The sequence below is a fragment of the Pinus tabuliformis genome, chromosome 9 (assembly GCF_031772625.1).
Source record: "Pinus tabuliformis cultivar Carrire ecotype Pingquan chromosome 9, CPIR1, whole genome shotgun sequence".
Taxonomy (NCBI): Eukaryota; Viridiplantae; Streptophyta; class Pinopsida; order Pinales; family Pinaceae; genus Pinus; species Pinus tabuliformis.
Window position 1 is genome coordinate 1205575918 of NC_142307.1, and position 23891 is coordinate 1205599808.

The 23891-nt window shown below is 39.9% G+C and overlaps 1 protein-coding gene and 1 pseudogene across 7 annotated transcripts in view; one reads left to right on the forward strand and one right to left on the reverse strand.

The window, feature by feature from the left end:
• The window catches only part of LOC149152877 (ERAD-associated E3 ubiquitin-protein ligase HRD1B-like), a 29837-nt pseudogene extending 26521 nt beyond the window's left edge, over window positions 1–3316 (forward strand).
• ABCI15 (trigalactosyldiacylglycerol2) overlaps window positions 1–23891 on the reverse strand; it is a 333118-nt gene that overhangs the window by 124874 nt on the left and 184353 nt on the right. The window lies entirely within an intron of this gene.

The following is a 23891-nucleotide window of genomic DNA, read 5'->3' on the forward strand; positions in this document are numbered from 1 at the left end:
GCTGGGCAAAAACGAACCAGGTGCATCTTCCTTGTCCAATGGGAGTATCTTGAGCATCTCTGACCATCTTCGGGGATCCATGGAGAGTTGTCTACTATTGTAGAGGCCCATGGCTCTCAACGTACACCCTACATGTGCCAATGTATCCCTCTAGAGGATTAGGACCCCATATAGAGAGAGCAAACCCAAGATGGAGACCATATGAAATCCTGCATAAGATCCAATGCATCCCCTAGACTTCCAATACAACAAGTCATTAGAGAAATCGAGTAAATGAGCTTATCAATCATGGACCACAGGCGAGGACTTCATAATGGGCTTCGAGATGTGCCATTGTCTGCTAAACTCCAAATGGGGTTAACAAAGTATCCTATTAGGTGGTTTCTACTTCTAAAGCGGATAATATATTCAAGGTCCATCTTTCAAAAGGTGGTGGCATGTAACAGATAGGGGAATGATGCAGGGGATGAGAAAGGGCAGCCCTCGGCCACACGCAGGGGTACAAGGGTAGCTAATAAAATGGAATCCCACACTTGGGTTTATAATGTAAAGGAGGGAGCAATCATGGTACATGAGGTGCCCCAGCCTTGGTTTTTCCACCCTTCTTTATATGCCTTTGGCCTTTTTATGATTATTTTTGATTAGTTGCTCGGCGTTCAAGGGGTAAGAGCATGATGCATAAGATATAGCAGCGAATACCCTCTTTTAAGGTAGGCTGGTTCATTGCCCACCAGAGGTTGGGACAATCATGGGTTCCTATATGATGGAGGTTCCTAGAACCTATAGGAACCAGGGTGATGGCCACGATGATGGGGTAGAGCTTATGTATTAGCTTTTGCCCACATGCTAAATGTGTTTCTCTCGGCCATCTTTTGCATTTTGTAGTACATTTTCCTATTGAATGTGGCCAAATATACTTTTATCTTTCTTTTTAACTACATCAACCTCCGGGCATCATTCCAGGCCATGACCCAAGGTGTGCGCAAGGGGAGGGGAAAGCTAACCCTATGTGGACCTAGTGGAGGAATGTGTACCCAGATGGGAGAAATGATGAATGGGGTGATAAAGAGTGTAAAGAGGGTAGTATAAGTGGATAAGGGAGCGGTACCATGCAACCAAAATCGGGGTTTCCCATGAAATACCATCCCTAAAGCCAAATGGTCAGTAAAAGAAATCCCACGGGGCTAAAATGCAAGGTTAATATCCAAAAGGGGTCTGGGGACCAGAGCACAGACCTAACCGATTCTTTCCGTTGAACCCCCCATTAATCCATGCCCAAAAGTGTTCGTGATAAGGAAACTACAATACTCAATTACCAAATGACAAGGCATACCCTTAGGTTCGGGAGGCCCACCTTCAAACATACGATCATGGCAAATGGATGAGGGACCACATGGCTGGCTCAAGTAGCGGAGAAATGGCACAATGAGCTAGTTGGTCGCTGTAAGGGGTTGCTGGCTGAGGACCATCTTGGAGAAAAAAAATCTCCTAGGGTTATCACCCACAAAATGGTGGGTAACAAGACCCTATTTCTCGGATCCCTTCGTGACGCTGAAGTAGAACAGTGAAATGAAGTCATGGCGAGAGATTATGGAGATTTTGTTTGCAATTACTATTTACCAAGACAAGTTCTCTGTAACTTTTCTGGCAATGGCGACGGTTGTGTTGTTGATTAAGGCACTTCGTTGGTTGGCACAAAGGAGGGTAGAGTATATCGAAACAACAACAATTATATGTCGCTTGTCTCATTTTCAGATAATAAGCTCTATGACATTTTTTCTTGCTCTAGATTGTGTTTTTTCGTATAACTCTATCATATCGTATAACCCTCAGTGGAGCTCTTCTTTTCATTTGAGTTTATGATCTTGGCCACAACAACAATATCAAAGTTCTTGAAGTACGTCTTTTATCTAGGTGACTTGCTTATGGAAGGGCAATGTGAAAGTAAAGCAATTTTTACCTTTAATTTTAAACTTGTCAAAGATCTGCTTCATTTGGCTTTGTACTTGTTCTTTTTCCTTGTCATATTTATAAACTATGGCCCACCACTGCACTTGATAGGGGAGCTCTATGAAACATTTTGTAATTTTAAGTCCCAGGTTGTGGACTTTATAAGATACCAGAAAATTACATCAAACATGAATGATCAATTTCCAGATGCAACTGACGTAGAACTTGGACAAAGTGATGCCACATGCATTATATGTCGTGCGGAAATGGTTGCAGCAAAAAGACTACCATGTGGACACCGGACACCTATTCCATGTACATTGTCTACACTACTGGCTTGAGAGACCGCAGACTTGTCCTACATGCAAGTCTCTAGTTATTGCTCCAGAAACTGGAGCGGCAACATTTGGAGTAGAGCAGGGTTTACAGCCTGGACAGCGACATGCCGGAACAGAAGGTGAACAACCAGGGTTACAAGCCAATGTTGGATTGCTAAATGCACCATGATAAGGAGGAAAATAGTTCTAGGACCCAACATCAAGTAAGAATTCAAGATGTTCTTGCAGTTGCTGCCTAGTATGGAAATTATTTTGTATATTCTGCAGCACAGTCTGGCACAATTAATTATTTTCCAAGGTATGTGTTTTGCCCCCAGCCATGTGTGGTTCAAGGAGTTGATGCTACACAAAATGTTGGCACTTCTGGAGAGGGCCATGGAAGAGGAGCTAATAGTGATGGTTGGATGAGATTTACCCATAGATGAGTAGATCCATTTTGGGATGCAAAGATGGTTACAACTTCAATCTCAAATGTTAGCAGCACAAAGGGCTTCAGTTGTCACGGGAAACAACTTGGTCTCTATGCAAGTACCTCTGTATCATCCCAGTCATCTAATATAAGCCACCTTAATGGTAAACCTCCAGCTATGAGCACTGCCAAAGATGATAATTCAAAAACACGTTCATCCAGTTCACAATCTCTTGATCCAACATTGAATAACTGGTCTGGAATATTGAACATTCAGCAGATGTTACTGAGACAAAGGATAGAGGCATTGCAACATGAGCTACAATCAGTTTTGCAACTACAGAGTTCTCTCAGCTCAATCCCCCAGGGAAATACTGATGTTTCTACTTCTCAGACTGAGAATAATCAAGAGTTTGTTGGTGATGTAATTATGATAACTGTACTCCCTGGCCACTTGAGAGAAAATTCAATGAAGTTTTCACCAGCTCTTCCAGATTGGAAATTATCCTCCATTCAACAACTTGGATTTGGTGTCTTCAATGTAGTGATGGAATTATCGAAGGTTTTTTGGGATGATCATCTGGATTGCTTTGGAACAACTGCAGAAACACAGAGTTAGGAGGCCAATGATTTATGTTTTGGAACCTGAAGAAAATAGTTGGTGTGTAATGTCCCCAACCGCTTAGGAAAAATAAGACGGGTTTCGCTAGCCTAATAAGTTCTCGTAGCCTCAGGCGTGGAAAAATTTAATAAGGGAACATGATTCGCCTTGTGTAAGGACTGAGCTGATGTAAAGAACCATTTCTGAAACTATAAAGATTTACTGAACTGTAAATATTGTAAGGAGTTTTTATAGAGCTATCTATTCTAAACAGAGTATGAAACTTTAAGAAAAATTTCTGTTCTAAATTTATGCAAAACTTCATATGACTAATTGCTTGATTCGATGATAAGTACTTACTTGGTCTGCTGCGGATGAAAATGTTTCAGAACTCCTCCAGTTTGCTCCCATTTACCAAAAGACCGAAACCACCCAGCCAAACTGAGCAGAACCTCGCTACTCAGTCCAGTAAGCTTCTCAGTTGAAGCAGACTATTCCCCCGTGCCCAGAAACCTCAGAACAACCAGCTCTCCTTCCGTAGGTAACTCAAGTTTACTTCTTCAGTATCCCCTTCATTCTTCCTTCTTCTTTCTGATTCCCCCCTTCCCAAACTCTTCTTTCCGGTTTATAAATTGTTTCTTGGCGGTGGTCGTCCTTCCTCCAACACCCACCGCTTCATTTCCTCGTGACACCCTTCCCATGTCGTGTCATATACATTTCTTTTTTAAAAAGGTATATTGATTTTTGATTAACTTTCCTTTTTCTGATTTTAATATAAAGGTTAGACTTATATTAAAATACTTTATCATTAGTTTACTTTTATTATTTTAGTAATTGATTAATATAATTTGTTTACTAATTTTTATTTAATATTACTTTTATAAATAGGTCATTAAACCTTGAAAACATTATAACTTCCTGAGAGGTAAAAAGGGGGATATATCCTAGGCTACTCAAAAGTCACTATCATTTTACAAAGTGAGAAAGTTCCTAAAGTGACTTGATAAAATATAAAAAGTAAAATGGCAGCAAAAGTGAGAACTTAATTATAAAAGGATAAAAGTGAGGAGTCTCTCCTCATTCTATGATCTATCACTTGCATTTTGAAAAAATGAGCTCATGGAGAGTTTTTGGAGAGAAGCTTAGGGTTTGAAAAACCCTAGCCGCCATAGCTAGCTTCGATGTTGAAACTATACACCCTAGTTGGTTCAAGGGTTGGAATCACTCAAATTTCACCATTGCACTATCAAGAAGAAAAATATTCGCAGAAGATAAAGAAGTAAAAAGGTGTTATCAGTGGATTTTATCTTCTGATTTTGTATTTTCCACGTATCATCTTACAGGTAGATGTCCAAGCCAAACCTGAAGTTGATATTGCTAGAGGAGAGGAGCCATACTTTGTCACTAAACCAATGGGTCAAGATTATGGGTTATGAGACCAAGTCCCTTCAATGAGAGGGTCTGAGCATTTCTGGGTTTGCTTGGACCGACATTCCAGTTCAAAGAGGACGAGTTTCTTTCTTCTCCATAGACCAAGTCACCCTCTAATTTCTGGGCCGAGTTCTCGTTATTAAAGGGAGGAGTTTACCTCTGTGTGTGGATCGCATTCACTCCTAAACATCACTAGCTGAATGTACCTCATGAGGGTCTGAGTTTACAGTATTGTGTTGTGCTAAGTAGGGCGTATCTCATTACTGGAGATTGCTATCATTCTCACAGGCCGTGACATTTCTTGTTGAGCATGGGAGATGAAATACCCTTCTTCCCTGTGCGTGTACACCTGCTGTCAAAGTCATGCTAGTTGAGACTTGCTACAGATTCTTTGGGTCGAGTTGGGTGGCTGTAGCGGACTTGAAGAGGGACAAGTTACCAGTGATTTTATCTTTGTATGTGGAGTTGAGTTTGAGCACTGAATGGTACCTCTGTTCGTGGGTCGTAAAGAGGACGGGTTATATGTATTTTGAGACCAGATTAGTCATTCAAAGAGCCTTCACATACTGCTGATACAACCAGGTTCGTTTGTCATCTTGTAATCATTTTATAAAGTATATATCAGCTCTCAGATTTAAGAAATCTCTTACTGTTGGTGTAATTTTATATATTTTCTGAGTTTTAAATAAAGATATGTTGCTGGGTTGAAGTGTTTCATATGACCATTTGATTTAAATGATGTTTATTCATTCAAGTAAACTCCTCAAAATCACCTACAGCAGTATGCACATAATGTATTTGATGAAATTTTTCACTGAAAAGAATTACTAGAACTCAGAAATTTTCAGTGGTCATTTTGGGATATTCCTAGTAGGAATATTACATGGTGCACCAGTTCTGACTGATCTTGTAGTTGGACGGGCTGCCATGGCCCATAGATAGCCAGAATTTAGAAACCTCTGATCATGTTACACATGCATTCATGATACTCCAGAAGCTGTTCGGAGAAACTGTTGGACTAGATCCCATTGCCTCTGTTGCTACAAACTAGGGCAGTGACCGATTTAGTAAGGGTGTTCATTCTTATGTTGAAGTTGGTGCTTCAGGAGAGGACTATGATAGTTTGGGCAGGCCTGTAGAAAATTGTCTATTGTTTGTTGGGGAGGCAATCTATAAAGAGCATTCAGATACTGTTGGTGGTGCACTGATGAGTGGTCTTCGAGAAGCTATCTAAATCATTGACATTTTGGGAAATGCGGAGGATTCCACGGCAGAGGTTGACGCTCTGGCTGCTGCACAAAGGCAGTCTGATAATGAAAGAAATGTAAGAAACATGATGAAGAGGCTTGATGCGAGAAAATTTTCCATTGTTCTTTGCAAAGGATCTCTTGATGGGGAGCAAAAGCCTTTGAGCAAAGATGCTTTACTTCAAGACGTGTGGAAATGCAAAAACAATAGCAGGGCGTCTATGTTTAGCAAAGAAGATGCTACAGCTACCTGCTGCTGCTGCGAAGGCATTTGCTGGCACAAAAGAAGGTCTTGGCATTCTCGACAAATGGATTTATTTTCCTAGAGTTGATCAGCACCTTCCAAATGTGAAATTTATTCCAGGAAACATTTGAGTGTGCTTGATGATTTGAATTCAAAGCACTATAACTAACATGTGACAGGTTTTCATGTGATAGCAAATTTTTAGTTGGTAACTATATCCAACTAGAGCAGCGGAGACATATTGGATTGCTTTGCGGCACGGCAGAGTGTATCAGTAATACTGGATTCCATAGTATTTGAATGATGCAGCAAGTATATGTTGGGCATTCTACAAGCATGCTTGAAATCCTGGTATTGATATGCATATTTTGGATTGCAGCAGGGATTCTCTAGGCTTATCTGAGACCTGGGAATACAGGTTTGGATTGTTGGGGACAACCAATCTTGGGAAGGGAGGACTGTAGTGTCCCTTTTTGAGAATATGAGACGAGATGAGTAATTTAATTATTTAATGTCATCCTAAAAGTGATAGTGAGTAATTAAATTTAAAAGGGGACTATTAAGTGACTATGGATTTAACTAAGAAATAAAACTTATAAAGTTACATTATTATTAAAAAGTGACCCACGGTTTTCGGATGGGGAAAATTATAAAAAGAAAGATAAGAATTCATTTCGGCATTATGATTGGCTATTGATATTTTGCTAATTTTATCAGGAGCTCTAGTAGCTTATGGGGTGAGGGGAAACCTTTGTGGAGATCCTAGTTTCAGTGTTGAAACACACACCCTAGTTGGTGGCAATTAGTTTTGGTGTTGCAAAACACACCCTAGCTAGTCATTTAGAAGGATCAACCAAATTCCTCATTGGCGCTTAGTGAGGAAGCACAAAATTTTGGAGTGTTAGTTAGAAGATTGAAGCAATGCACAATTGCAGACAGGGGAGTCCAGCCAAAGAAGGTTTCTCCAGCTTATCTATTTGTCAGGTTCCTTTCCAAAATGAATTTGATGTAATTTGCCTTTTAGTAATAAATAAATAAATAGTTGTGGTTTACAAATCTACACGCTTTGTAATTATTGGTTTTAAATCTTTCAAATTTTCAGAAAGAATTATTAAGTTCTTTTTACGAAGAAAATTCATAGAATAATTTCTGGGAAATTAAATAAATTTTAAAAAGGGAACATTACAAGTTTTTCGAAGAGTTCTACATGTGGTTTGTGTGAAAATTTGGAGACCCAAATTTCTACTGCAGCAACTGATTAGGTATCTTTTATTTGTTAAATTACTGAACAAATTATTCACTGCATCCTACAGCAAATACTGAAACTAATACACTGCAGCAACTGATTATGTATCTTCTATTTGTTAAATCACTGAACAAATTATTTACTGCATCCTACAGCAAATACCGAAACTAATACACTGCAACCTTCACCAATCAAATTAAATGCGAAAACAAGAAACTGAGCAAGAAAGAAATACACAACACATGACACTGTTATTTTTGGACAAATGTCCCTGGAAAAACCCAATGCAGGAAAACCGGTGCAGCAGCTGAGGGTTTGTATTATTATGCAGTGGTTTCTGAATACAATCGTTGAATGCCTTACTATCTACCTGATACAGAGAATCTAACTGGCAAAGAAATTAGTGAGAAATACCTCACACTATCACTGTCAAACCGATTGATCAAGGCTCTGGATGGTTGGCCCCACGCTGGCTGTACACAACCTCTGCGTCAGCCTACGCAAATCTACGTCAACCTCTCTGGGGTCTATGTCACCTCTTCCACAGATCTTCTGTTGTTTGGAACTTCATTCCTCTAGCCCTCCGGACTCACACCCCGGCTTCTAGCTCTGGAACTCGACTTCCCAACTGAATCTCGGACTCCCTCTGAAGCTCTGTGTTGCCTCTTCTGGATCTCTCTCTGCCTTCTCTACAATGTATCGCCGGATCAGTAAACTCTCCAACCAGAAAACTATCCCTGCCCCTCACTACAAGAAATCTCCTCGATGACTTCTCCGGCAACTGTTGCGCTGCTCTCTTGGGAAATCGATCTCTTGATCTCTCTCCGATGGATTTTCCAAAGGCCCATCGAAGTCCTCCTAATAATCCTCCAGTTAACTAAACAACAGCCCAGATTAGATTCTAATCAATGGCTCAGATCATTTGGACTCGATCTTTGTCTTCTTCTATAAGTTTCAACCTTAGTTTGATTAATAACCTTTAATTATTTTAATTTCCTAAATTTATACTTGGGCATCAATTAAAAATAATTAATTATTTTAATAAAACTATCTCCAGGTGGAATTTCCCAAAATGATTTATGGGTATTCTGGAATACATGTGTCCTAGCCTCCCTGCAAATTTTGAGACTTAGAGCACATTTGATGCTACCAGAAATCAACACTCCCTCTTAGCGAGGAATGTGCTCTAGTAATGCAACGTGCTAAAGCATCACCCGGTCTCTGTAACATCTCCCTCTGTGTTGCTGATGTCTGACATCACTGCCCATCAACTATTGCGCAAATGTTGCATTTGTACTGTTGTTGACCCTGCCACTGCCAACGCTGCATCTATACTGCAATCCTCAAGTTTTGCATATGTGTTGTTGCTGGCACTACCACTGCCAACACTGCAACCTTCTCCAACTGCTACTATTACTGCATCAGCAACGGAAAAGCATCCAAAATTACTGAACAGGTGTTCAGCATGATGGATATGTTGTTGGAGCTCTGACTACTGCTAGTCTCTGCTCTAACCCTCTGAAGCCTCTGTGATGTTGTTGACCCTGCACTGCTACCAATTCTTCTATGTGTTGCTCAGTGTTTGGCGCTCCTAGCCACTACAACTGTGTTAAATTTAGGTATGTTCTATGCTTAGAGCAATTTACTTCAATTTTTCGTTTTAGCCCAATGAAATATTCAGATTAGCAATCACATCAGCATGATAGTAAAGTGCAGATAGAACATAAACATAAACAGTAGAAGAAAAGACAAGACAAAGAGGACACAAGATGTGGCACCAGCCAGGGACAAACCCCTATGTGGGGAAAGTTGGAAACCCTTGATCAATTCTTCTTATATTCTTCAATATTTCAGCAGAGAGAGAGATAGTACAAGTATTCAAAACTGATATTTATGACAGCAGTAGAAAGACCATCATTCTACTAATGATGACAGTTCAAAGATGCAGTCCTGAATTCCCATGACAGTCTTCAACCAATAAGAGTGTTGCAGTAGATCATCAATCTAGAAGCCCTCCTTACTGCTGCAACATTCCACTGATAGCTTGCAGCACCTACAGACTTCAAACACTCATGAAGAGTACTTCTAGAATGCAACACTTACAGACTTCAAACACTCATGAAGAGTACTGTAGTCATATCCTTTTGGTAGATAATCAATGTTGCTGCAATATTCTTCTAATTGCCTGCTCCTGCAATTCTAGTTAGGGCACAAGAAGAAGCCCTTTAACCTTCCACACTGTCAGCCAACTAAGCCCTCCAAGGGCTGCAGTCCACCTAGGAGAGTCTCTCCTAATCCACGCTGCCACCTGTACTCAGTGTACACTGCAATGCTACCTCAGAATAGCCTTAGTTTCTTGCTATGGCTTGCAGCCTATCAAAGCAGCTAGTTGAAGCTACAGATCCTTCCAACAGGCCTAAATAAATCTTTAACACATGCCTAGTTATAACCTTGTTACAATGATGTCACGTACAGCAATTCATGTTGCATTAGGGATCCTTTAGCAGTGGCTTAGAGTATCCCTTAACTGCGTCTTGAGGCCTCTCTTTTGACTGTGTTATTAGGGCCTCATTCTAGCTTCGGATTACTGTGGATAGGCCTCTTCTGGACAACGTAGTGACCTTGATTTTGCTGTGAATAAGGGCTACATCTTTCAGCGGATTAGGGCAGTGTATGGGAGTCTAATTGCTGCAGGATTAGGACATTCATGAACTGCGGCTAGGAGAGCTGAGTATAAGACCTTTTTATGACAGCAAATAGGAGCCTTTCTAAACTGCGTATGTGACTCTCTTGACAGCAGATTATGTCTCCTCCTGTAGCTGTGTATTACGGTCTAATAGACTGCGGATTTAGGCCTCTTAGAACAGCGGATAGGAGCCTCTCAAGACAGCGGATCAAGGTCTCCTTTTTGCTGCGTTTGAGGGTCTCTTGTGACAGCGAGTTAAGGTCCCTTCATGACCTGCGGCTAGGGCATTTAGTACAGCGTATGAGGGCTTCTCCTTCAGCTGTGTATAGGCCTCCTTTACTGCAGCTAGGTCTCCCTCTAGGACAGAGAATTAGGGCCTCCTTTGATCTGCGTCTAGGGCATGGTCTCTTCTTCAGAATGCGGCTATATTTCCTTCATTTGACTGCGGCTAGGGCTTCTCCCTTAGTCTCCTTACCTCCTGCGTCCAGGCCTTCATCATCTTGACCTCTCTTGCCACCAAAGCCCAAAACGAGTGGAGAGAGATCATGAGTGAAGTGAGTGTGAAATGATTTGAAGGCCACCTCTATTTATAATAAAATGTTGAGGATATATTGGGGTAATTTGGTTGCTGGCCGACCTTGACAAATTGTCAAGTAACACAAATAAATTCATATCTCCATGAATACATGTCGGAATCAAATGATCTTTAGATCAATCCTACACCTCTCGATGAGAGGAATCCAAGAAAAATATCAGCTGCCATAAATAAGATGACCCACATGGAGTTTGGCCCTAGTTGCCAATTTTAACAAACTGCCACTCTAGCACTCCTCTGCACCAACTAACACTGGTCCATCTTGCTACTTCTGATCTGGGCTCCCTTAGCAATGTATTGATCCAAGAGGTGGACTCCTCAAGGATCCTGCCCATCTGTAGTTCTTTTGAACTACAGTACTAGATCACCCCGCCTCTCCCCTCAAGGTATCTGGGCAATCGTGGCAAACTCCTCCTCCTCGATCTTTGTGGATGCAACCTTCGGATCGTGCTTCTCGTCTTTGTCCTTCTTCTTGAGAGGACACTATGTAGCGTAGTGACCAAATTCACCACACCAGAAACACTTGATCTTTGAGACGTCCTTCTTCCGCCTATGCTGCTCCTGCTGCCCCTTAGATGCAAGGGTTGCATTCTCTTCCTCCTCCTTGGGCTTCATCCCATTGCTGCTGCTGCTATCAAGTTTGCACTTGACTAAGTCTCTCCTCATCTCTTCCTGCTGAAGAGCGGCCCACATCCCTTCCCAATCTGGCAATCTCTCTCTGCCCAGGATGCTCTGGACAAATACTTGCCATTCTTCTGAAACGGAATTCAGGGCCAGTTTCACCATCTCAGTAAGCTGAGGTGTTGACCCTACAGCTACCAACGAGTCTCAAATTTCCTAAAGCCTTGTGAGGAACGGATCAATGTGTTCCCCCTTCTGCATTTGCTTGGATCTCATATTTTGCTCCAAGTACATCTTTCGTTGCTCGGAAGATCTTTCGTATAGCGTAGACAATGCTTCCCACATCTGCAATGTGACACACTAAGTGATCTCTCACTCCATCAAGGATCAATCGCTTAGCCTTTGCCATCTCACCCTTGCACTTCTTGAGGGGATTTGGATCCACAAGTACAGCTACCACACTGTCGAAATAGGTTTTGAGATTGTACTCATCCAAAAGACATGAGATCCTTGCCTTCCTGATCACATAGTTGGATGTACCATCCAACCGATCCTGATCTAGCAACCCATTAGCTGCCATCTCTGCCAACAAAATGTCGAACTGCCTCCTCTCTCCCATGCGCAGCACTAGCTAGCCTACGCACTCCCTGCTGGAGTTAGTAGATTTGCACCTCTCTGTTGTTGCTCAGCAATAGAGAAATCAAATTCACTGCCTAGGAATTCTCTGAGGAAGAAATTCCCTCAACAGTGTCTCCTCCTTCCTTCTGGTTTTTTTGCCCCAACAACTGCTGCAGAAAACTGCTTAGTGCTCTTGCTTCACCTACGCCCAGATACCATGTGGAAATTTGGAGACCCAAATTTCTACTGCAGCAACTGATTAAGTATCTTCTATTTGTTAAATTACTAAACAAATTATTTACCGCATCCTACAGCAAATACTGAAACTAATACATTGCAACCTTCACCAATTAAATTAAATGCAAAAACAAGAAACTGAGCAAGAAAGAAATACACAACACATGACACTGTTATTTTTGGACAAATGTTCCCAGAAAAACCCAATGTGGGAAAATCGATGCAACAACTAAGGGTTTGTATTATTATGCAGTAGTTTTTGAATACAATCTTTGGATGCCTTACTGGCTATCCGATACAGAGAATCTAATTGGCAAAGAAATTAGTGAGAAATACCTCACACTATAACTGGCGAACCGACATTGATCCAGGCTCTAGATGGTTGACCCCACGCTAGCTCTGCGCAGCCTCTTTGGGGTCTACGCCACCTCTTCCACAGATCTTTTGTTGTCTGGAACTTCATTCCTCTGGCCCTCCGGTCTCACACCCCAGTTTCTGTCTTTGGAACTCGACTTCCCAGTTGAATCTCAAACTCCCTCTGAAGCTCTGCGCTGCCTCTTCTAGATCTCTTTCTACCTTCTCTGCAATGTATCCCGGGATCAGGAAACTCTCCAACCGGAAAACTATCCCTACCCTCACTACAAGAAATCTCCTTGGTAACTTCTCCGGCAACTGTTGCGCTGCTCTCTTGAGAAATCGATCTCTTGATCTCTCTCCGATGTATTTTCCAAATGCCCATCGAAGTCCTTATAATCCTTCCAGTTGAGTAATCAATGGACCAAATTGGATTCCAATTAATCGCTCAGATCATTTGGACTCGGTCTTCGTCTTCTTCTAGAAGTATACCCTTTAATTATTTTAATTTCCTAAGTTTATACTTAGGCATCCACTAAAAATAATTAATTATTTTAATAAAATTGTTTCCGTGTGGAATTTCCCAAAATGATTTCTGGGTATTCTGAAATACATGTGTCCTAGCCTCCCCGCAAATTTTGAGGCTTAGAGCACATTTGATGCTACCATAAATCAACAATTTGCAACTCATTGCCTCAAAATCACTCCATTTCCATGGTGAATTCTTCCCCTTTAAAGTTGACGTCACAAGCCCTAGGTAATTTTGCCCTAGGGTAAGCCCTAATCTAGCCCTAGACAATTTTGCCCTAGGGTAAACCATAATCTAAACCTAGGCTTCAACCTAGAGCTTTTAGAAGACTTGTTGTCCCTAATACTGATCATATCATCCTGTCAAGCCATTTCTAGGCCATGTGCACCTTGGTAATCATGTTATAATTGCTTATTCACAAAACCCTAGGTCACTTGTACGCTAGATAGGTCTTTGGAGGATACACTTTGCCTTGTCCTTGGTATTTTGAGCCTTGTTCTTTTGTTGAATGCCTTTCCTTGACCTATCCCCATAACCTCCTAGCCTTAAGCTTTAGAATATTCATTAGGTGACCTACATAGGGAAGCCTCCCTTGTGAAAATCCACTAAAGAGCAAGAGGTTTGTCTCTTGGTCTAGCCTTTGTCTTGTGAGGCCTCTCACGAGACTTGCCAGATTTTGAGGCAACAGTCCCATTGACCTACTTTTGTGGTTACTCATCGAAAGTTAATAAAATTATCTTATCTTATCTCACAAGGGTTTTGAGCCTAAAGGTATACTGTATACATCTCCAAACGCTTCAATTTTCTTCACTTATGGGCATTAACTGAACATTTTTAGAGGTGAAAAATCAATTTCTAGCTTGTTGGAAATTAATTATTGCATAAAAGAAAATCTAAGTTTTGACCCCTCATATTGAGTAGTATTTTCCAGATTTGAATATCTTTCAAACCAGTTGTTATTTTCAAGCGTTGGACTATTCATTTTTTTCATATTTCATAACCGTAAGTTCCTCGCTAATCCTCTGTCTAGTTTCGGTGGAGGTGATCCCACCCTAGCTAGTCACTTCTTGTTCTTGTCCTGGCACAACATAGCAATTGGAGCACCTCTGGCCTAGTTCGGTGGATTGTATGGTTATCAATCTGTCTAAGGAGGTCCATAAGCAGTGAATCTCCCTCTGTGAAATTCGATGGGTTTGGTCATCAAGATCCTGGCTGAGGAAGCCTCAAGATAGCGGAGTTCATCCCAAGGGTACCAAGGCCCAGTCTGAGGACGCAAGGCACCTGCAGATGTTAGAAGAGTCTGATCTGAGCATAGGCATTTCGGTCCAGAGCTGCTTTAGGGCACCGAAGCCCTAAGTCTGTTCACCAGGACCCTCCAATGGAAGCTTGTGCTGGAAACAACACCCAGGAAGTACACAGCACATACAACTCTGATACAGTGAGTTCCTAGACCCCTTTCTTGAGTGCGGCCAAACTCAGAAGCACGGTGAAGGCATAATTGAGGCTCATTGTGGATAGTTTAAGGAGGTAAAGCAAAGTAAGCCAGATCCGTCTGAGGCTGTTTTGAGTACAGCAGCTTAGTAATTGGCCCTTCTAGGGTTGCGGCCAGCCTCAGGAAACAGCCTGGATTCTTCTGCAACTAAAGATTAAGATTCAGGCTGCCTGCGGGCAGCCTATTCTTGGACCCGTATAACGGTGGATACACTATAGCAGCTGATTACAGACTGTTAAAGGCAGCACGGGGCTCGGAGTTCCTGTGGAAGTGATTTTATCAGATCCTCAGCCAGCAGAATTCGTACTAAGACTAAGTTTCAGTGGTTGCTTAATTATTTTGTAGCTAGTTAAAGATTGTTGTGACACAGCACTTTTGATTTGGTTTCAGTACTCTTAAATTTTGACATTGCACTTAGAAGTACATTGGTGGTTTTGAGTGGAACCAGTCTACTGTTTTTGTGGGCAGCCAACCCTAACTTACTGTGGCTTTGCTGAAGAATCATATCACAGTCAATAATATAAAACAGTAGACTTCATAAGTAGTTGAAGTGCTGTCAGAACTATACTGTGCATCATTGGTTGAATCTACTGCTCATTGGGTGCCCTAGCATATTGAAGTTTGGTTGAAGTATTATATTACTGTTATGTTTATATCTGTGCATTACATAGATGGATTCCCACTGTTATATGAATGAAAAAATGTGTTCTGTTGTTGAATTATTGGATGAACATTAAACCCTAAGGGCAAAATTTCCTTAGGATATTACACAGATAACCCTTAATTTCTGATAGTAAAGGGGATCAATCAGTTCATTGGCATTAGTCATAGTTGGTTGGTACACAGATATCTGTGGTGTAAAGGTTTTATATTGTTCTTATCATTGTTGTCCAGACTTTCTATTTAAAGGAAAATCAGAGTTAATATTCTACCCATATTCAAACACCCATAGTGTATGTATGTCAGTATAAGAATACTTTCTGTCTGATATGCTTCATTAATTGTTTCTCCATAATCAGCTGACTGTGTGAGAAAAAATCATTTAGAGCTGTTATTGTGGTTGTGTTAAATCTACCAGGCACACAAGATTGGATTATTACTGCAATAAACACTTTGTTATCTCCATAGTTGAAATCTTTCTATGCAAGGGGCAGCCATGATACTCAATTGGGTTTACCCCAAGTGGTTGAGACGAGGAGTGTTATCTTTCCTACCCAGGTTCAATTTCCCACAAGTGACATGTTGAGCTCTTAACAAGTATATTTTGTAATTGTAATGGCTTTGAGCCCTGTTGTTAACCTGGCCTTGTGCCTTGAAGAATCTAGGGTTTACACTGGACACCTGTTAGAAAATTTAACTAGGTTCGGTCTTCATAATTATCTTTGTACTTATGTCATTGTGTATTTTATGTAAAATCAAAAAGAAGAAAAAAAAAAATTCAAGCATGTGTTTCATGCTCAAGTCAAATTATTATTTTATTAAAGCATGTTCTTCATGCTCATTATTATTTGTATTGGACAAAGACAAAGACTTATTTATAGCCTAGAAAAATAATTTTTAATATGTTATTTGGGTCAAAACCCCCTCTAGATGCCAAGTCAGTCCTGCTTGTCAACTCAGCACTGCCCCAAACGACATGTCTATTTTAACCCCTCTGGACAATATAAATAAAGGGTGACTTGAGCTCATTTTGACACACAATTCACTCGATTGGTTCTGAAATTTCGCAAAAGTAGGAGGGCCAATGTCTGAAATTGAAGAAGGGTTTGTGGAAGTTTTGCCTTATCATATCTCTTGTTGAAGATCTGTTGTTGGTCTCTTGCTATTGATGGATTTGTTGTGCCTTAGGAAGGTTTGACTTAGCATCTAGAAGGTTGGAGTCTTGGGTCTTGGATATCTCACTTTGATCTGAATTTATAAGAGGAGAATTTTTCTCAGTTTTCCCCTTGGAGGGGTTTTTCCCTGGCTTGGAGCCTATATCTTGTGTTCATTGTTCTCTTGTGATCTTCATGTTTATATTTGATAAGAAACATAAAAAAGATTAATAAAAAGCCAACAAAATTCACAAGCAGTTGTCAAAGAAAGAAATCTAATCTAAATTGCAAACCTCATGATTTCTCAAAATGGTATCAGAGCTTTGGTTTGAAGGAGGCCTGAAGATCAATTTATTAGCATAATACATCATGTGGTTTGACTCGGTGGCATGCATTACAAGCTCAAGATCACATATTTAACAATAGCACGTCACTCTGAGTGACATCGCACTTTTGTGGTACTACATATTTAATGAAGCTTGCACTCTGTAACATGGCTCGAACCTCCTTTTTTGTAGCAAAAACTCTACGGAAGAATTTGTATGTCCATCTCAGTGTAAGAATTCGTATGATAGCAATTCGTGTATCTCTGTGGATATAATAAGTTGATTTCGGTGGATACAATTTGTGGTACATGCACAATCTCTATGGTGGCCCGCTCTGAGGCTCGTTACAATAACTCGTTTTAAGGCACGCAACATTCTGAGGACCGTGACATTACTCATGCACAGTGTGGAACTATGGATTCTCTGAAAGGCTCGCAATTTCTGTAACAATGACATCAATATATTTGCTTTGTGCTTCAATTCTAAAAATTTGAGGCTCGCATTAGACATTTCTATAGCTCGGCACGCACAATTATCCATGACATGAATCGCATCAAATACCTTGCGATGTTTCTCTGTGCTCGTATTAATATGGATCAGTTCTATTTCTTCATAGCTCTGTCATAATAAACAGTGGCTCGCTCTTGATGAGTTTTTGTGGTAGATCGCAACCTGGTTCGTTAATTCTCCGTGGAACGCAATTTTTCAATGGCTTAGATCATTACTTGTGGCTCAATCTATTTACAGCTAGGTTGCACTGAAAGAGATATGGATACAGGGTTTGAAATGGATACAGTAGATTTTCAAAAATTATGAATACAATACGCTAAGGAAACGACATATATATATATATATATATATATTCCCCATTACCATTCATCTTTTAGAATCTAGATTCTATATTTAAAAAATACATAATCATCATCATGAATTCAACATAAACATTGTCATCATCATTAATGATTATTATAACATTCAACATATCATCAAGTTTCTATTTCCAATTTTAAATCATGTGTCATCATCACCAAAACTAGCAATGCACACTACATTGTACAAATTACAAAATGAACTATGACTAGCAGTCTACTATCATATGACATATTATGGTACTCAATGTTCATTATTCAAAAGTTTAAAACATCGTCATAAATTACATTTACATATCATCAAATATGTCTTCATCCATGTAATTAAGATTCACATCAACATTTGAATCCTCTCTGGGGGGGGGGGGTCCTCAGCCCTCAACAGTGACTTTTCCAAATTTCCACACGCAAAAAAGCCACTGTTATTCCCGGTTTTCAGCGTTTACAGGTGGATTTGTTTCCAAAAATAGATCACAATTTTTTGTGATATGTTTCCGGATTTTCAAAAACGGATCCAAAAAATTTTAAAAACCTCTGAAACATTTCAAAACTCAAATCCTACGTTTCCAGAACACTGAAACGAGTCAGAAACATTTCAATGGCGTTTCAGCTGCATATATTACCAGTATCGGTTTCTGAAAAGTTGAACAGCGTTTACGAGGGATGGGAGGGGTGTTTCCGGGGGTTGGGAGGGGCTTTTCCATTAACTTAGATTTAGTGGTCCGCATACTTCTTTCTCTAGCTTGCTACTGTGACTACGACCCTCTGTACATCGCTATGATATTATAGTGGCATCAAAATTGGTATTAATGTGTCATCACAATTAGTGTTGCAGTGGCATCGCAATTGTAATTATTGTGGCGTCATTTGGTATCATCTCTTGGCATCAATCTGTATAATGGCATCATAATACACTAACAGTAGCATCGCTATATTTCTCTACAATGGTCACACTTTATGTTATAATGATCGATGGCACACTACAATGGTTCGGTCTTGATGTCTTGTATATGGCTTTTTTGACGATCGAATATGCTCGTAACTCACATGATGCACCTAGTAATAGCTCGTTGACTTATAAAAAGACTTAGCATGACTCACATATGTTTTATAACATGGCACGCATATATTCAGTATGTGGCATCGCTTATTACAGTGATACGTAAATCATACTCGAACATCTTTATATATTCAATGACACCATGCATCATTTTTGTTCTGTCGTTCGACCTTTGTAGCATTGCTTTAGTAGTATATGGCTTGCAGACTCGACTACACTACAATGGCATCATCAATGGTATATGATTCGTATGACAACACTTAACTCAACAGCAACCTTGCAAGGTTGCGGCAGTTGGTTGTCAGAAGTTTGTGACATATCGAAAAGAAAGGTCGAGACTATAAATTGCAAATATAAGAAGCATCTACAACAAATACAAACCCATAATCTTTGTGGCATTATAAGGAAAGTCTGAAATTAATTCTAGTTTTGTAACAGATGACGAGAAGTCCATATTTTCAGAAGCACATGATTGAGAAACTGCGACATTACCTTCATTTCAAATACATAAACGAAGGATATATCAATGAAACCGACCTACCAATAAAATTAGACGAAGCAATACAAATGGCTATATCAACATACTATAATAGCTTGTGTCGACATTTCTCAAAGGCTTGTTATACTACCCTATGGCTCGTTGTATGGCTCTACCCATGTAGCTTGTATCTATTTAATTTGGATTTGGAGGAATGTTGAGGATTCACATAACCATGACGACAATGATTGTTGATGCATAATAGTGATTTTGTTGGCAGCAATGTTGACAAGAAGAACAATAATCTTGATTGGCAGTAAATTAGTAATTTATATAACAGTGAGAAAGTGACCATGATGACTACAATCCATGCAATAGTGACTTGAAAACTGTGACAGTAACCTTATTACAGAAAGAGACAATAATGGAGAACAGGTATGGTAAGGTTACAGAGGTATGTACAATTTTTAATGTGCGTTCTATGTTATTAGTCAAGATTTTCTAGGGTTTTGCAATTGTTCCTTTACATCTTGAGAATCTATGGTTTGTAGGCCTGAAAACTTGTGAAGTCTTGAAGAATCTTGGTATTTAATGTTTTTGAACTCTAGTTCAAATTGGATAAACCCTAGGAGAAAAAACCCTAACCCTAATTAATTGTTCCCTCTAAGGAAACCCTAGCTCTTGGGAAATGGTATCTAGGGTTTGCAAGGCTAAATGTTCTTTGATATTAGAACCCTAGTTTTGAAAGATAAAACCCTAGGGTATGTGTTAAATCCTAGCAAGGATTGGATTAAGATAAAGCCTAGGGCTTAAAGACAAAACCCTAGGACTGGGTGTTTCCGCTAAAAGTAAAAACCCTAATAAGGGTTAGATCAAAGAATATCTAGGGTTTGTATCTAGAACCCTAGAAGTACACTTTTGAGAAATCATGGAAACCCTAGATTGACAGGATTAACATCATGCTCTTGTCTTTGTATATTTTGCTTGGTTGTACTTGCTAGTGAGAATTGCAGGCACATAATAAAGGTTGTGGAAGCAGGATGAGAAGAATGAAATAAAAGAGTAAAGCAAGACTTGTGCTTAATGATGACTCCTTGATAATGATGAGCATGATGGAAAGAGGGAGTTGTAGCCTTGTAGGGACCCTGATGATTCCAACTGATAAGTTCTTTCCAAGAACACATTGATGATTGAAATATGAAGCAGAACCTTGTTGCAATATGAAGATAGAGCATGCCAAGGAATATTAAATTCAGAGGGAGCAAGTAACAGAATTTGGGATGACACTCTGACCAAAGGATATTATAATTTGGTAACTTTGATATGACAAGGATCCCAAGTAGGACATATTGCAAAAACATGTGAAGAGGCTAGAACAAGAGCTTGCTAAATGATGTTGTACCGACAGTTGCTTAACATGGATTGAGTGAACAACACATTTGATGACTTGGATGTTGAAAAATGTGTAACTACGTTCAGTCCTGACTCCTCATAAATACGAAATGCACTTTTGATTCTTGTATCTTGTAAAATGAAAGAAAAATTATTATTGTTCTTTTTGGAGCATGGGTTTCATGCTCAAGGTTTTTTATTTTAAAGGTCAAGCACCCATTGAGTGCTTCTAGGGTTTGTCCTAGGTCAAGAATTCAAAAGAGTCATTGTCATAAGTTGAAGACCCCATCGAGCACATTGTAACTTGTAAAGAAAATTATTTTTGTAATTAAAATTGTCAAAATACCATTCAAAACCAAGTTGGCCTGGCAACTGAGAAGTCGGCCTATTTTGAGGAGCCACATTCACTTTAAGAAGACTATATAAAGGAGGGAACTCGAACTCCTAGAGATACATTCACTACACATCTCATTCAAGCGAAGGAGCAAAAAAAGGCTTGCGAAGAAGGAAGAGGACGATGGAAGAAGTTTCTAGGCTAATTCTATCTCACACGTGTGAAGAAGGAAGGCTAGGGTTTACTACTTCAAGGTCGAAATTCTCTATTTGCTGAAAGAGGAACAAAGTTGTTGGAAGAAGGGCCTACTAGGTCACCTTCTAGCCCTAGAAATGAAAGCAAAGCAAGCAAAGTTGATGAAAGGCCTTGGAAGGCTAAATTGCGCTCACACATGTGGATGCAGTGGCAGTTGCTGGTGTTGAGAAATCTAAGGCATCGCGACTAAGTGATTTTTCTTTTATTAGTAACTGCTTGTGAATATTTTTTACTTTCTTAGATTAAGATCTTCCTCTACTTAGATTATTAGTGTTCTTTTTCATCAAATAGCGACCAACGCATAAACCATAAAGAAACGAGAGACACGGAATATAGGCTATCAATTAGGGCCAAAACCTCTCCTTGAGAGCAAAACCCGAACAAATTTTTCTTCTTATAGAGACCTCAATTGACGAATACCAAGACCAAGACACTTGACCTATTTGCCACTCCAAGACCAAGACACAAACAATCCTTTTGCGCCTTTATTTTTCTCAACTACTCTTCAACTTCGGCTTCCTTCTGCTTCAGACCTGCACCTTATATCAGCGTCCTTGGAAACCCTAGTTGCAGCACTCATGAGAGAGATATATGATGATCCAATCCCTTAACCTTCTTCGCTTGGATTGAATAGCTATCTTCTCCAACTCGGCTTGCTTAGTTGACTTCACAAGTGATCTTGCAGACCTTGGTTCTTCTCGGTTTCTTCTGCAATAGATGTTGCCTCCTTTCTTCTCACGTGTGACAAGAAACAGCCCTAAAACACTCCCAAAACACTCCAAAAGACTTTATTGTTCCTTTTCTTTACGTTGTTGGTTATAGGACCATCTTCTTTAACCTTTTCGCACTTTTGTTTCAGACCTATGATTCACTGAAATTTTGTGCTCTGAACTGAGGCTGAGCTGCCTATTTATAGTGGTTTCCCCCTCAAATTAGCTGACTTGATTGAGGATGAGTCGACGTGTCAGTTGGAGGATTTTATTAATTCCATCTTAAAGCCAACTTGCTAAGAGATTTGTGCTTGTCTAGGAGGGTCTTTTGACTCTTTTAATGACTTATACAAATGTGTAGCATGCCCAAGAAGGGTCCTTCATACATGACATAAACTCAAATTGACTTTTATGACTAGATAATAAATCCTAAAGGCTCACAATGGGAGCCATCGCTAAAAATAAAATTCCTTGCTCATGAAACCCATGAGACAAGCATTACAATAATAATTTTATTTTTATTCTTTACATGAATTACATAAAATCACAATTCCACATGTCACTATGAAGAACGAACCTAGTTACACTTTTCAACACTACCTCTTAACTAAGGAGGTATTGATAACGGTACTTGGTCATTCTCAATCTGAAAAATTTCTCATAAGAAGAGTTGTATTGGTAACCCATCTGTGTAGTATCATATCAACCAGCATTGTCACATAGCAAGGCCTTGACTAAGAGCTCTATCTCTCCACAAGATCTTAGCACAATGTTGGCGAGACCAATGATGTATAGACACCCTCATAATTGTCTCTCTCGAAACATACCCCACCTGGGTTCTCAGGTGTGTTCCACCAGGACTATTCTTATCTTGGATTCCCAGTCCTCAAAGAATATCGGTCCTCTACAACTACTCTTATCTCGGATGCCCTAACTCGTCCTCAAAGAGTATCGGATGCCAAATGTTTACCCAATCCTCTGTTTTGTCTTCCCAAGTGAAGACAAGAATGATGTGTCTATCTCTCCCTCTTAATTAGGGAGGACATATCTATTCCAGTAAAGGAATGTACTATTGCTACGAAAGGAATGTACCTAAGCTCCCTCTTGGCTTAGGAATTTTTCTTCCAAGATTCTACCAAGTAAGAAACTTGTTTTTAGGCTCCTTCTTAATTAGGGACCTACAGCAGCTCCTCAAGTGGAGATGATGGGGCAACCAGTTGCTTGAAGAACTCCTCTTCACGATGTCATGAACTTATTTTCGTTATCTAGGAGGCTTCATGTTTGGGACTTCTTCATAGGGCACAGACCATCCATCACTTTCATCCATGAGTCAGTGATGTCATCATTGGAAAGTGATCCATCAATCCATATTTGGCCTTCCTTCATGCCATATTTCCTCAAGGATCTTTCATCCTACTACATGGGCATCGCTGGTGGAAGACATCCATAGATATTCTCTTAGCAAACCTGCATAAGCCCATCCAGATATTTGATCAAAAATAAAAAATGAACACTTACATCAAAATTACCATTGTGATGGTCTTTCTTCTAGTTTCTATCAACATCCTACATACATATCGACACATCTCCCAAAGATATATATTGTCAAGGGTCTCTTTCTTTTTCAGACTTCATCAGAGTCTTCATATCTTTCATGGAGATATCCTAGTCAAATCTTCTTGGTCTTTGGATGTTGATTGCCTTTTTCCATGGTTGCATATCCCACGATTTCTTCCTTCCTTTCTTCACACATTTCATTCCTAGGAACTTCCAATCAGAGTTCCTCAATTATAGTCAACCACCTCATATTACATATGAGGACATATTATGTTGATTTCGTCTAGTGAATGTGTGACCCATGCATTTCTGCATTCCTTCGAAGGAGGAGATCCTTCCTTTGATTATGCTCTCAAGATAGAGAATTGATCCATGTTACCTACAACCATATGGCATGATTCTTCAATATAGATTGTAAGCATACACACCTCATTTTCCTTTGGGTCATCCAGACTTCCTGTAGCAACTTCCTTGATTGAAACAGCTTTAATCCCTTGA